At 41.8% G+C, this 15260-nt stretch overlaps 1 long non-coding RNA gene and 1 pseudogene across 2 annotated transcripts in view; both read left to right on the top strand.

Moving 5' to 3' along the window:
- Positions 1-15260, top strand: part of LOC309400370 — a 74648-nt gene that overhangs the window by 5377 nt on the left and 54011 nt on the right. The window lies entirely within an intron of this gene.
- LOC309400290 (homeobox protein Hox-B6-like) lies at positions 1088-5992 on the top strand (annotated as a pseudogene). The gene is made up of 2 exons: positions 1088-1440; positions 5737-5992. The product of its transcript is annotated as a homeobox protein Hox-B6-like (transcript).

The raw sequence follows: 15260 nt of genomic DNA, 5'->3' as shown, positions 1-15260 counted from the left end.
TATTTTAAAAAGAGTTTTAAAGCAGGCCAACGAGCGAGTTTAATTTTATTCCCGAATTTGCTGCAAACTCAAACGTGCGATAAAAATCCGGAATTTCCCGGTCGCCCCCTAAAGCGCATATCAACCACCGACACCTCTCACCCCGTGACTATCCCCTGCTTGCTTTAATAATTTCCACGTTCTGAAAAATTGTAACCCGCTCCCCCGGATCCTCGGTCGTAGCTCCCGAGCCGTTTAAAGTTCTTGTTAGGGAGCTCTGTCCGGGCGCGCCAAGGGTTGCTCGCTAGAACTTTTTCCCTTCTCCAGGTCCAGCGACTGAGTGCTTGAACTGAATGTACACTACAGGCTCCCCACTTGAGACCAAAGGTGTGTGGGGAGGAGGGAGATAACATACTTTCCCATCCTCCTCCTCCTCCAAATACTTATATGAAAGCCACCAAACTTTTCAAGTTGAAAATATTTCCCATGCTTTTCTCCTCTCTCTCCATGGTAGCAGTAAGGATAAGGTGTCGTTCTTCATATCTTTCACCTTTCTCATGTTTGTTTGTTTATTACTCCCAAGAAAAGTCCCAAATATCTCTTGGATTTATTTTTTCCTAGGTAATGAGTGTGTGATAAAGGAATGGGGGGGGGGGGGGGCGTGGGAAAGGGAAAAAAGAGTGGTGTATGTGTGTGTGTGTGTGTGTTGGGGGGGGGAGGCATTTCTTTGTTTGAAGGTGATAGTGTTGCTGGCAAAGGTGCTTTCACTGGTTTGTTCTGGGGGGGGGGGTTCCCCTGTGCAGAGCTAACCCCTCTAGGGTGCTATTTCGCAGCCTCCGACTCCTGCTATTGGTCAGCGCGTGATCAGATGGTTCTCTTATGTCCCTAGTTGGCACGCGACCACCCCCCTTCAGCTAAAACCCAATCTCTCATATACTGCTAATAGCTAAATCGCTTGGGCTACAAAACGCAACAAATCATAAAGAACAGACGCTGTTCTTCTGGTTGTTTTATATCATCATCATCATCATCATCATCATCATCATCATCATCATCATCATCATCATCATCATCACCTTTTATTTCCAATGAATTATTTTGTTAACCCTTCCTGGGACAGCTCCCCTTATATTCCACGGGCTATGCGGATCCTTTAAGGCACGTATGGAACTGGGGTCGGTGGGGTCCAGGAGAAAGGTTACCCGGGCGCGCCTTACTACCAGAAAACCAACGGAGCTTACAACCGGAGTCCAACCTGCGATTACGGGACATCTGGTTTTTACACGGAGAAAGAGACAGGCTGCTCTCTTTCCAGCCTAGAGGAGTCTGTTCAGTTCGACCAGGAACAAGCCCGGAAGTCAGACTGCTCACAGAGCAAGCACGTTTTCGGGGACAACGAGGATCAAAAGTGCTCCACGCCGCCAGTGTACCCTTGGATGTAGAGAATAAATTCCTGCAATAGTAAATTCCTTTCCCCTCCCCATTCTTCCTAATCACATTAAGTGACAGGTGGCTACCCAGATAGAACAGGAAATGTTTTCCTTCTAATCTGAGGCTGCAGGTAGTAGAAACAGAAATTTCCTTCAAACGTTTTTTGCACTGCTTGCACTGTGCTTCAAACCAAGAGTGCTGCCTAACTTTGTATGTTTGTCATATTATCTGCCGGAACTTCTCTTCCGTTAGTTCTTCTCTTTAGTCAACTTTCTGGGAACTGAAACCGCGAGATTTATGGACTGAGCGGTTCTGTCTTGTTAGCGGTCACTCACTAGGGACTATTTAGAAAGGTACACTATATTGCCAAAAGTATTCGCTCACCCATCCAAATAATCAGAATCAGTTGTGAGCGAATACTTTTGGCAATATAGTGTATTTTTGGCACTCACACTCATCCCTGCGCGTGCGCGCGCGCGCACACACACACACACACACACACACATACACACTGCAATTGGTCTCAAACTGACCCCACTCACCAATTTCAACTTCTCTCGCACACCTCTCTCCCTCCCACACAATGACACACACCTAATACCCCGTGCCAATACAACTAAAATTCTGCAAACTCAGCCAGATGAATGTCCGGAGGGCTTAAATATTTGAAGGGAGAGAACTACATTTTTAATGAAACTCAAGCATAATTGAATGCCTGCCTGAAGAGGAGTTGTAGATAGATTTTCTTTCACTCACTCTCCCACCCTCTTTGTGATCAAGTACTGCCACCAGGAGCCATAATTTCCATGAAAATTAATTTAAAAAATGATAAAGAGGTAGCCACAGCTCCTCCACTCATCTCTAGGTACAGGGGTGCTGATTCAAAAGGGAGGAGAAATTAAGAGAAATCAATAGAGATTTAGCTTAAGTTCTGGTAGGAGGAGCCAATGTCGCTATGAGACGGACATGCGATCTCAATGCTCTGAGATTGCTGCCGAAACTTTTATCGCTGGGTGGTCCAATCGGACCTAAACCGTCCCGTAGAGATGGCAAACGGGAAGAATACGTCCTGCTGATCTCAGGGACACCGCAAAGTCCCTGGTCGACCCAGGAGAAGTTCTTTTAGCTGGCGATAAAAGCACAGCCCCTAGGCTGATGAAGTTGGGACGGCTCCGAACGGAAGGAAACGGAAAGAAAGTGTTTACAGCTGGTGAATTTTTACCGTTTTAAAAGAGACTGCCTACAAAAAACTTAACATTAATTTAAATCTGAGAACAGAAGAAATAAGCAGCAGAATTAAACTTTGAATGGTTTTGGTCAGTGTGTTATCTTGCTCTTAAATGCTATTTTTATGGATGGAATGTATGCAAACCTTTTAAAACGAATGGATTAAGTTTTCTTCTTCTATCTTTTTTTTAATTATTTTTGCAACCTATGGACTAAAATTCTCCTTCCTCATTACTACGTGTGTTTTCCTCTTCTTCTCCTCTATTTTACTCAAGAATTTGATATTTATTTTTTTTAACTTGGAATATAAAAAGAAAAAAGAAAAGAAGGAAACAAAGAGAATTCTAACAACAGAGGGAAAGTCAGTGCTGCTGCTCGGAGGCTGAAGGCTTGTGGAAACAAAGCACTTTCACTTCCCTCACTTAACAGTCTGGCTTGGCAATTCAAAGTCTCACAGTTTGTTTATAGAGAGTGATAAGACCCAAAGGACGAATTGTTTACACAGGTGGCCTTTTGAACTATATCTCTAACCAGAGAAAGTGAAAAGAAGATTTTACTGTGAATTTTTGTTTAACCTTGTAAAAATCCTTCAAGCCAGAACAGCAGTATTTGTCAGCTGGAACTTATGGCACAACTTCAACAGCAGAAAGAAGCTTTAAGTTTGCAAAAGATAATGTTTGAAATTCAGAAATTATCAAACACATTTGAGAGGACGGAGAAGAAGTTGGAAAATCTAGAGCATCTAACAGTAAACTATGATGAAGAAGTTGGAGATGTTTATCAAGTGGAAAAAGTGGAGGTTAGAGTCCTAAAAACCGAAGAGAAAAAATGACCACAAAGAAATCAAATCCGCTGATATCTATGGTGATTGGTTTGTGTCTGGAAATGGAAAGAGTGGAATAAGGAAAGAGGAATTAAATGGAGGGGAACTCTACCCCAGATGGCAAGATACAGAAGAAGAAAAAATAAAAGAATTTATGGATTTAAAGAGAGAAATTTTATTAGCAACATCATTGATAACACCACTGACAATTAAAGATAAGCTGATCAAGGAAACAGAAGAAGGGCATCGAAATTACATGAGAGACTCAATAAGCAATGAGTTGCAAAGTGGAGTCCATACAAATTTGATTAAGGAGATGATTAGCGGACTGATACCACAAATGGCAGAAGACATGAGATTGTTTTGCTACTGGAAAGATACAGGTCGATAGATGAAAGTGTATAATCTAAAACTAGTTAAATTTAGTGACAATAGATATGGTTAAATAAACAACTGATAATGATAATGATGTATACATATGTATTGGTATGACAAGTAGTAATTGGATATGAATATTGAATGGTACCTATGAAAGGAAGATTAGAAATTATTTGGTTATATATAAAGGTTAATTAAAAAAGAACTAAGTTGAATTTAGCTAAGTTTTTATTATTGGGGGGGGAATGCTATGATAATGGATAGAGTTAAATGAAGGAGGGATAATGATAACAATGTATATATATGTATGGGTACAACATAAGGAAATTGGATGTAAATTGTAAACAGTGATTTGGAAAGGAGGATTAGAAATTTTTGTTACTAAATATTATTGATGTTTAGTCAGAATAGGCCATAAGGATGTACATAGTGTTATTGGAGGATATTAGAAATAACAAATGAAATGCCAGTATGTGGTCAGGTTTTAAACCTTGGTACATTTTATGATGAAGGACGCTTAAACAATTATAGTCAAATGAAAATGGAGGTATGATGATGGTAATATGTATGAAAATATCTGATTTAAAATACTTGAGTTAATACGAATTTTGTGACGACAGTGGAAGAGATGCACGAAAGCTTTTTGTAACCAACTGATACACTTTCTACAGTATGTAAAGAAGGAGGATTCTTTGTGTTGTGTTTGTTTTGAAATTTAAAATAAAAAAACCTTTTAATAAAAAAATAGAGATTTAGCTTAAGTGCTGGAATCTAAAGTAGTTAGGGATGAAGGTGGGGAAGAGAATATAGAAATAAAAGTGAGGAGACAGGAGACTAAAGCCACATAATGGAAAGAAACTTGGTCAGAGATGGCTACCCAGTAAAAGAATGAAGAGAGAATAGGGTAGAATAAATTATTGACTTTGGACCTTAATTCTTTCCTAATGGAAATGTGGGAAGGAAGTGAATGGATAACTCTCTCAAAACAAAGCTTGTCAGCCTGCCATTGTACTCATACCTAAAAAAAAATTACCCTCTGTGCCATTACATCGCAGTGGCTCTTAGATTCTCAACTGTGTGAAGAAAGTATTCCTTTGTTTAAGTACACACACACACACACACACACACACACAATATTAAGTCACTTCCCATTCAGGAGCTTTTGAGAGACCAACACTCCTTTGAACTGCAGCAGGTGAGGAATGCCTGGGATTTACTCCCAAACAAGTGTCACATGGCAGCAATTTTAGTACCTGTGAACACTGCCCAGGAGGGCACTTTTGAGTTTGCAGGGAGAGAAAGCTGGAGCAGGTATTTGGGTGAGGAAGCAGTTCACTTAACACCCCCCACCCCCCACCAAACCAGAAAAGTAAGCTTCTGAGTTACAAACAACTGTTTTTCAAAACTTTTCCCCTCCCCTTGTTGAAAAATATAAACATGCAAACAAACAAAAGAGATTGTATGGTGCAGTGGCAAGTTTTCAAGCTGAGCTATCTGTGTGCCCAGTGAGACAGCCAGAGAGCATGTGAACAATATCTAGGAAGTGTATCCCCAACTTTTCAATTCAAATCAGGGTGCAGGATTATTCTGGAAAAAGTGGTATTCCCAAATGCAAAGGGTAAAGCTACCCAGACAGGGGTGGATTTGATTTTTCTTTGTATTATGTACAACAGGGTTAGGGTTTTGATCACTGAGAGCTGGGGACAAGAGAGAGGGCCACAGGCAAAGGGACACTACTTCAGGGAATGGGGGTCGTCCTGTCCGCCCCCCCCCCCCACAAATGCACACAACGCAGCACACTCTGCACTCTGGCAAGTAGCATAGCCATTGACATGCATATGTGAAATTCTAGTAAATGTTCAGTAGCACATGCTTGTCATCTTCTCCATCCCCACCAGATTCCCCCTTTCCTCCAGTAGCCAGAGAGGGTGATGGACTTATACCCGCTACCACACTCTGGAGCTGGAGAAAGAATTCCACTTTAACCTTTACCTGACCAGGTGCCCACACATCGAGATCGCTCGTGCCCTGTGTTTGACAGAGCACCAGATAAAAATCTGGTTCCAGAACCGAAGGATGAAATGGAAAAAGGAAAACAAGCTCCTCAACTCCACTCAGCTAAGCATGGAAGAAGAGGAGAAACCAACTGAATGAAAGAAAAGTGTGGGGGGGGGGAAGGGGGGAGGGAGAGAGAATGAGAGCCCAAATGAATAAATGAATGGGGAAGAAAACAAAATGCCAACAGTTGGAGAGCTCCAGAAATGGCAAGCCCTCCTCTCCCCCCCCCCCCCCCCCGCCCAAAGGCACAACAGAGACACACATTTTTTTGTAAAATACGTATCTGAGACTGTATGGCAGTTTTGTCCTTTTTGCAACCTCACTTGCATTGGATTATTGAATTTGTCCTATCATAACCAAGTTTCTAATCCAATTTGTTTTCCCACCTCCCTTTGCCACAGATACCTTTGTGGTTGTCTTTTTTTCCATTTACCTTTGGGTGTGCTCCTCAGGATTCTTGCTAATGCTTTAAGCAGAGGTGCTGCAATATGTGTCATGTTTGGCATTATCTGATTGTCTTTATTTTGTAAAACAGAAGTGTCATGCACAATTTTACTTAAGCGTTTGCTTTTTTATATAAAATTAAGTTAATTGAGTCCTGGGTTCTTTTTAATTTAAGGGTTTTTGTTTTAAGCAAAATTATATTAAAAAGGAACAATTGCAACCTGAAAAGTATGGTGGATTTTTTGAAGTTTTTGTTTTAAAAAATCTGATTTATTACAATTTGTACAGTGTTGTGTTTGTAGTTTGTGTTAGCTATGGAGATTTTAAAAGTCCCATAAAAACAAGAAAAATACATTGAGAAAAAACCTTGCTATGTTCATAGTTTAAGACACGTCTAACCTCTCCCCACATCCTTTCTGAGGAATAGATCTATTTACATGAGGTGTGTGGTTGGTTAAAAAAAAATTAAAAGCCCTGCTTTTTAAAAAAAACCCACATTATTTTCTTTATCTGAACAGGCAAGCAATTCCTTAAACATTACAGAAGTTAGATGGTGAAATATATATTCAGACACCCACTTCCTCAGCCTAAACTTAAAGACCTTTTCACCAAGAATATATTGGAGCTCACATTTAACTTTAATATGGATTTTAAAAAAATTGTTTACAGCACAAGAGAGTTATGTGGGGAGCACATATATAATAAATCAAAGAAACAGGCACAATTCTCTTTTCCATTCTACATCTGCTAAAACATTTCATTGAGCATTATGTGTTCAGATTACCATTAACATTCTTTCATTTGTGACAGCCCTTATTTCCTTGAATCCATAATTATCTATTAAGTAACAATAAGTCTTTATAGAATTATAATATCACCTATCTCTAGAGAGTAAAAACAAAGATTAAAACAAAAGATTCCCATTAATTCATATTGCACATTTATACTTTCAATTAACCATAATGTCATCAATCCTCCACAACTCCAAATATAATTTTCCATTATTAATTATTAATCCATATAGTCTTTAGGTATTTCAATTCATATATGTATCCATTGTTCATTGCATCATCATTAGTCCATTTAGTATAGCAAAAATCTTTATAGTATAGAATGATCACTGCCTACAGTAATACCTAGAGGTTCAAATCATCCCACTCTTATACATTAAGTTCATTATTGTTCTTCATATATTGTGTAGATAAGTACTCTATTGCATAATAAAAAATAAAAAGTAAAAAAAACCTTTCATAACAGTAAATATAACTTTCTATTATTGCATAAGAAAACAATTTCATTTCCAGGTTTTTTTATCTAACCCTTGGTAAAACAAATCCCATACTCTATAAAATTGCTCATCCTCTAATTCTCTAATTTCAAATGTAAGCTTACTCATTTCAGCACATTCCATTATTTTCTGAATAATTTCCTCCTGTGTTGGTAATTTCTCATTTTTCCAATTTTTGGCAAATACAATTCTAGCAGCTGTTAAAACATTTATTTTAACTTATATGAGACTTTAATGGGATTACAAACCAGAACATGGATTATAAAACTCACAAAACAATAAAATCAAATAGAAAAACACTCCCGAAATCCTTGTTTAGGATGATGGATGAAATAAACTTAAAAGATGTCTGGAGAGAAAGAAATCCTACCAGAAAACAATATACCTTCTATTCAAACAGACACTTATCATTCTCTAGAATTGATATGATTTGGGCTTCAACGGATTGAATTGGCACTGCACAAGAGGTGGAAATTGAACCAAGCATTTGGGCGGACCACAATCCAATGACAATAAAATGGAGAGCGCAAAGAACAAGATCTAGATGGACTCTAGATGGAAGAGAATACTGGAAAAAGAACTACAGAAATTTCCACAAAAGAAAGACATTAAAATAAAAATGGATACAATTAAACACAAAATGGATTTATTGGAAAAGGAGGAACTGGCACAAAAAATTAGAGGAGCTAAACAGAATTATTTTGAAAATGCAAATAAACCAGGTAGATGGTTGGCATAGAAATTGAGAAAGGAGAGAGAGGCCAAGAAAATACAACTAAGAGATGAACATTGCCCCATTTGTGCTGGGATGAAATGCTGAGCTGAGTCCCTGCGTGGACCCGATCGATTTTAGGAATTCTCTCCAGAACTTGGCGGTGAATTGAACTCCGCGATCTGAAATGATCCTTTTTGGAACTCCATGTAGGCGATAAATGTGTTTCACAAACATTTTCGCTAATTTCTTTGCGGATGGTAGGCTTGAACAAGCGATAAAGTGTGCTTGCTTGGAAAACAAATCAATAACTGTCCAGATTACTTTATTACCACTGCTATCTGAAAGTTCGACAATGAAGTCCATTGCTATCTCTTCCCATGGTCGGCTAGGGTTGGCCACTTGTTGTAGTAGTCCAGGGGGCTTTCCCGGACGGGTTTTCATTGTTGCACAAGTAGCACAGCTTCTTACATAATCTTCCACCTCCGACCTCATCTTTGGCCACCAAAATTGACCTCTAGCGAGGTGGAGAGTTTTCAGGAATCTGAAATGACCTCCTAGTTTCGCATCATGACTCCGCTGTAGCACTTGCAATCTCATTTCTGCAGGGACGTACAGTTTGGATCCCTTCCAGGCTACGCCATCATTAATCGTTAGGATGTCTTTGTTGTTGTTGAACCATGGGTCTGTCTGGAGGGCTGCTTTCAGTTCGGTTCTCAGTTTATCTTGGCTTCGACTGGTGACTTGAGCTGCCTTTTGGTGAGAAGGAGATATGATGGGGTGGAAAATTTCTTCCTTCTTACTGTCAAACTGGGGTTTTCTCGACAGTGCATCTGCTAACAAGTTCTTCCCTGCGGGGATGTGTTTAATTTCAAATTTGAACCTTTGGAAATATTGGGCCCAACGGACCTGTTTGGGGGATAACTTTCGATGGGCAAGGAGAGTTTCGAGGTTTTTATGATCAGTCCATACCTCGAACAGTATATCCCCCCCTTCCAGGAGATGCCTCCAGGTGAGCATGCTCCACCTGATCGCGAACGCCTCCTTCTCCCAAATGGGCCACCTTCTTTCCGTAGTGGTGAGTTTCTTGGAGATGTAAGCGCATGGTAAGAGGTGGCCTTCCTTATTCTTTTGTAGTAGCACCGCGGCTATCGCGACATCACTGGCATCCGTTTGGATTATGAAAGGTCGCTCTGGATCGGGGTGTTGCAATATGGGTTCTTGGGCAAAGAGACGTTTTAATTTCTCAAAAGCCTTTTGACAGTCGATTGTCCATTTTAATGGTTGGTTTGCTTTTGGTTTAGTAGGAGAAGGCCCCGTTCTTAATAGGTCAGTCAATGGTAGGGCAATTTCAGCAAAGGTTGGAATAAACTGCCTATAAAAGTTTGCAAATCCAAGGAAGCTTTGTAATTGTTTGCGAGTGCTTGGAGGTTTCCAATCTAACACCGCTTTCACAAATCCAGCTTGGTGAAGATCTTGCCCTTAGCCAAGTGGTTCAACATATCTTTCATGAGAGGGAGGGGATAGGTATTCTTCACGCATACCGCATTCAAAGCTCGTAAGTCCACACAGAGGCGAACCCCCCCATCTTTCTTTTCCCTGAAGAGCACTGGGGCCGCTACTTTTGATTTTGCTGGTTCAATAAACCCTCTTTTCAAATTGGTGTCGATGTACTTCCTCAATTCTATCATCTCTTTAGGCGTCATAGAGTACATTTTGGGCTTTGGTAAGGTTACCCCAGGTTTGAACTCTATGGCACAATCTGTGGCGCGGTGAGGTGGAAGGTAGTTTCCGTCTTCCTCACTGAACACCTCCGCCAGATCCCAATAGATCTTTGGGACTCGTTGGATTCCCGGAAGTTTAGTGTCTGCTGCGGTTGCTGCAGGTTCTGGATGGGTTGGGCTGTTAGGTTCCAATGTTCCTGGGTGGCCTTTTGGTTCCACCGGTGGTAACGGCCCAAGTCCAATAGTCACCTTTCTAACACCATCCTCCCACTTTATGGTAGGTTCCCACTTGTCCAACCATGCAAGTCCTAGGATAACTGACTCCTGCATTCCGGGGGCCACGATGAATCTGAGGAACTCATAGTGGCGGCCTATCACCAGTTTTACTAACTCAGTGATCTTTGTAGCCGGAGCTCCCCCAATTAGGGTTCCATCCACTTGTTCAAACGGAATGGGTTGTTTCAGGGGTCTGGTGCGTATACCTAGTTGCTCCACTATTGACATGCTGATTAAGCATCGGGTGCAGCCGGTATCTATAATCACCCCAACTTCCCCTTCTACCCCCGTTTTCGGTATTTGGAGTTTGGCTTTTATTTGGAAGGGGCGGATAGGTGCACTCACCATTGGGTCGTCTTCTGGGTTTCCTTCCTCTTCCTCCTCTGAGGTGGCCAGGGCGTTTTCAGTGGCTCCGCTCTCTGCCCCTGCTGGCTGTTGTGCCAGACGACTTTTTTCTGGGGGTTTTCTGGGGGTTTTCTTGACTGTGCTGGCAGGTGGTTGGCGTGGTTGTGGAACTGGGGCTGGAGCCCAGCATGTAGATGCCCGATGGCCAAGCTGACCACAACGGTAGCACTTTATTTTGGGGCCCCAGGAACGCGGGGTTGGCGGGAGCTTTTCAGTTTGCTGCCTCTGCGTTCGGTGGGCTAACAGTTTTTTTTCAGGGGTTCTGGTACCTGGCTTTGGATAGGTGTTAATCTCGTGGTCCAGTATGATTGCAGTGGTGTACCATTCTTGGATACGATCTGGGGTCCCCCTTACGGCACAAGCTTGTTTCAGTTTGGGATCTAAGGCCTTTTTGAACGTATAGACCAATAGTCTCTCTGGCCAGTAACGTAGTCTTCCAGCTATTCTCCGGAATTCCCAAACTAATTCTTTGACCGGCCGACCCCCCTGTCGTAATTCCTGGATCTGGTCTTCAGCATCTACCTGTTGGGCCACATCGTAAAATCGGGCCCGCATCAGTTGGATGAAACCTGTTATGTCATCTAACTCAGGAGCTGCTTCTTCATGGAGTTCCGCTATCCATTGTGCTGCCTCTCCTTCATTCATCCCCTCTGCTATTTCTTGGATCAGTTCTCGATCCGTCAGGTATTGTGGGCCTACTTGGTCAACGCATGCCAACACTCGATTCATAAAGTAAGCTAGTTTGTCTCGGCTGCCATCATAGGTTGCACGGAACCTTGGGGGTGTGGGAGGAGGAGGGGGTGCTGGTGGTTGAACCGGAGCAACCTGTCGGCCTGATGCTTGGGGTGGTAAGCTTCTTTGTGGGGCCACACCCATCGGTTGGGCAAAAGCCTGCTGAGGCATTGGTGGGGGGGCTGGGCCCTGTGGTGGTCCCAGTCCCTGGCTCTGCCTCTGGGCAGCTATTTGGGGTGGCGCCATTGGTTGGGAAGGGGCAGGCGTCCACTGGCATTGAGCCCATCCATGACCCGGGAAGAAAGCCCAACCTGAATTGGCTTGATTGATGGGTCCAGAGCCATCGCTTTGCAGAGGGGGGGAGGTGAAAGTGTTCCAGGCCCCTTTCGGCTGGTTAAGTTTTACTTCCCAACTTTTTTTCACTCCAGGAGGGGGGGTTGCTGATTCGCTGATGGCTGTGTGGAAAGACCCAAGGTCTCCGCTCCACTGCGCAGCAGTTTCTCTGCTGGGGAAGGATAATGTGGGCTTTGCTAGCCTCCACTCGGGTGGTTCTGGGGGCCCCAGGGGTTTTTGTTCACTCACATTTAGGCGTCGGAATTGGTCCTGAAGGCCCATCAAAGACTGGCTGCGTGAGAGTGACTGAGATCTCCATTCATTTGCTCTTCTCCCCATGCTCCAGCCGTCTGTCAGAGTTCCCTTGGGGGGCCCCCCTCCTTCCAGCAGGCATTCCTGAGAAGCAATAAATCCCAAAACTTCCTCTCGCAGGTCTAACTTCGTCTGTGAGGAAAATCTTGGTTTCGGTTCCTTTTCCCTCGCCTTTGCCTGTTGAACTATTTCTTTAGAAGGTGCATAGATAGTCTCGACAAAAATAAGCGATCCATCATCCTTAGCTTTCTCTGCTGCATTCTTTCCCTCCTCCATCTTCACTGAAATTTCGTCCTGCCCAGGGTTGGGTCAGAACTGGGATTCAGTACCCCGATGAAAGAAAAAAAATTATGGGAGAGTTGAAATAATGTCAGCGTTCCAAATATCATGCAGAATTAAATCATTGTCCAAGGCAAAGTAGTCCTTAAAACTCCAATTTAATATGACAGGCATGTTGGCATTAAGCTGGTGAATTTCAACTCTAATGTACATCCGGTTAAATTCACCCAGTTAAAAGTTCATCATTTTTCCCCACACCCCATAATTCATCACATGGTCCAATCTTCATCTTCCACGCTGGCATGTACACCCCTCTTCTTCCGGCCAGGTGTCGAGGTGCGGAGACAAAAGACGACCTTGAGCTTCTAAGAAATTCATAACAATACATTCCACAATCCTACTCCTTTCTATTCCCCCCTCCCAACTACTATACCAATGAAACAGCATAATATATATATGTTTTAATTATGTGGCAGGCCAAAGGAACAGAATTACAGGCCTGACAGAGGGTTTTTATGATAAAATGACTGAACTAGATAAAATCTTAACAGGTAACAATGAAAAAGTAATTTAAAAACTGTATGCACCTCTATTAGAGGTGAAATTACAGGAAGAACAAGTCAAAGAAACTAGGTTAGCTTGGGGAAAAAACTTTGGGCATGGGATTGATTTAGAAAAATGGCAAAAACTGTGGACTCAAAACTATAAAATGACAATGTCAACTGCATATAAAGAGAATTTGTTTAAGATGTTTTACAGGTGGGTTATGTAAATTCTTGTAGGGTGGCAGAAAAATGGAAAAGAAAACATATTAACATGGCTGGACAAAAGAAAAGCATTCCAAGTGTTAACCAATCTGGCCCATCATTATAAGATTAACCAAGTCCAAGTAAAGTGGAATAAAATATGGATTAAAAATATAAGAATGAAGACGTGGCATAAAAGGGACAGTTGGAAACTTGCTTAAAGGGACAGGGAAATGTCATCAGCCCTCAACCACAACATGTTCCAGTAAAAGTCCCTATGTCAAAAGTCCAAAACCACAAGGTTCAATTAAAGTTCGTTAATGACACGTAGCCCTTACCTGTAACAAAAGGAGAAGTAAGACCCCCATCTCCTTATAGGGCTTTTTCCCCAAGGTAACCAATAAGAAATGAGTTAAGTGTTTCCGTGTTACACTGTCTTTGAGAATGTATAAGAATGCGTGCTTCGATAATAAAGATTGTTCAGAATTTCCAATGCTAGCTATGTGCTTGCTTTCTGAACCTGGCTGCCAAATAAACTTTTCCTGTATCCTGAGAAGTCTAAGCCTGTCATTTTCTGCAACACAAGCATATTTAGTAATTTAAATGAAAGATGAGGATCCTCTTTATTTGAAACAATTGCCTCAAGAGATTACCAGTCATACAATTTGCCATGCTAATTATTTGAAAAAAAACCAGATAAAGTCAGCATAAGATGAATCTTCCCATCTGTTATTTGCACTGGTATTGAACTGTAGGAATAATAGTAGGAATAATACTGTGATGATAATAATAGTGCAAAAATGTTCAAACAGTAGTTTTGATGCTGATAGTGACACCCAAGTAGGAGATGCAAATAAAAAATGTGGAAAGGAAAGGAGAACTGTCTGCTTGATTTTCATCCAAATAAATTTTGCTGTGCATATCCCTTTCTAATATCAAAGCAAAAACAGCACTGAAATTTCCTATTAAACAACTACTATTCATAATAGTAATAGCAATAATTCTATGGTGCATATACTATGACAAGAAAATTTCTTTGCCGCATTAGAAAAGTGTTAAGTACTTTGAGTATGTTAAGTACCTTGAATGCATGTAGTTTCCACCAAGGTCCTCTGCTACCAGCAGAAACTCATTTAAATCTGATTGGCCGAAGGCCCTGCCAGAGCCCTATAAAAGGGCTGCTGCAGGACAGAATCTTTGCTGGATTGTAGAGAGCAGTCACTGAATTAAGAGCTGTTGTTACTGAGCCTGAGTGCCTCATCCTCATCTAACCTCCCTGTCGGCTATTTTTTTTTTCATTTGCCCAGGAGGTGGCGCACAAGGTCCAAAAGGAGCAATCTGTGTTCTCTGTTTCCTCCCCCTGCCCTCCTCTGGAAGGCGCGCATTGACATGGGCTTAACGATTCCCAGATCGTCATTATTTATTTATTTATTTATTTATTATTAGCGTTTATATACCGCCCCCTCTCCCGAAAGGGACTCGGGGCGGTGTACAGTCCGTATTAAAATACAACAAATTAAAACGTAGAAATAACTATATAAATACATGTATAAGAGGAGGGTAAAATATACCAAACTGTACAGCTAATAAATAAATCAATACAAAAGTTTAAAATATCAAGTTAAATTTAAAACAATATCCCTCTAAAAACCAGTAAGAATGTGTATGCCAGGAGGTAGACGTTAAAATTATGCCAAACCAGCCAGTCGGAACAGGTGTGTCTTCAGTTTCTGTCGGAAGGAGCGGAGGTCAGTAGTGGTTCTAATATCGGGGGGGGGGGGGGGGGAGGTCATTCCAGAGGGTTGGGCCCATCACAGAGAAGGCCCTACTCCTTGGTGTCGCCCGTTGGCATTGCCTCGTGGACGGCACCAGGAGAAGGCCCTCCCTGTGAGAGCGGATTGGCCGCATTTGTAACCATATAGAGCATGAATTGCCTCTTGAGGTCATCCGTGAGAATTTACGACTGGTCAACAAAAGCACGTGATTCCCAAACGCACCCCCCCCCCCGACACCCATATTTGGCCTCATACATAGCAAAAACGAAGTACAATGCATCGCTATAACTCATTAATAGATCATAAATTCTCAAGCACCGGGGCTATAACCACCACAA

This window comes from Natrix helvetica (genome assembly GCF_964273705.1).
Source record: "Natrix helvetica genome assembly, chromosome: W".
Classification (NCBI taxonomy): Eukaryota; Metazoa; Chordata; class Lepidosauria; order Squamata; family Natricidae; genus Natrix; species Natrix helvetica.
The sequence above is the reverse complement of the archived record's forward strand: the minus strand, read 5'-3'. Positions and strand labels throughout refer to the sequence as shown.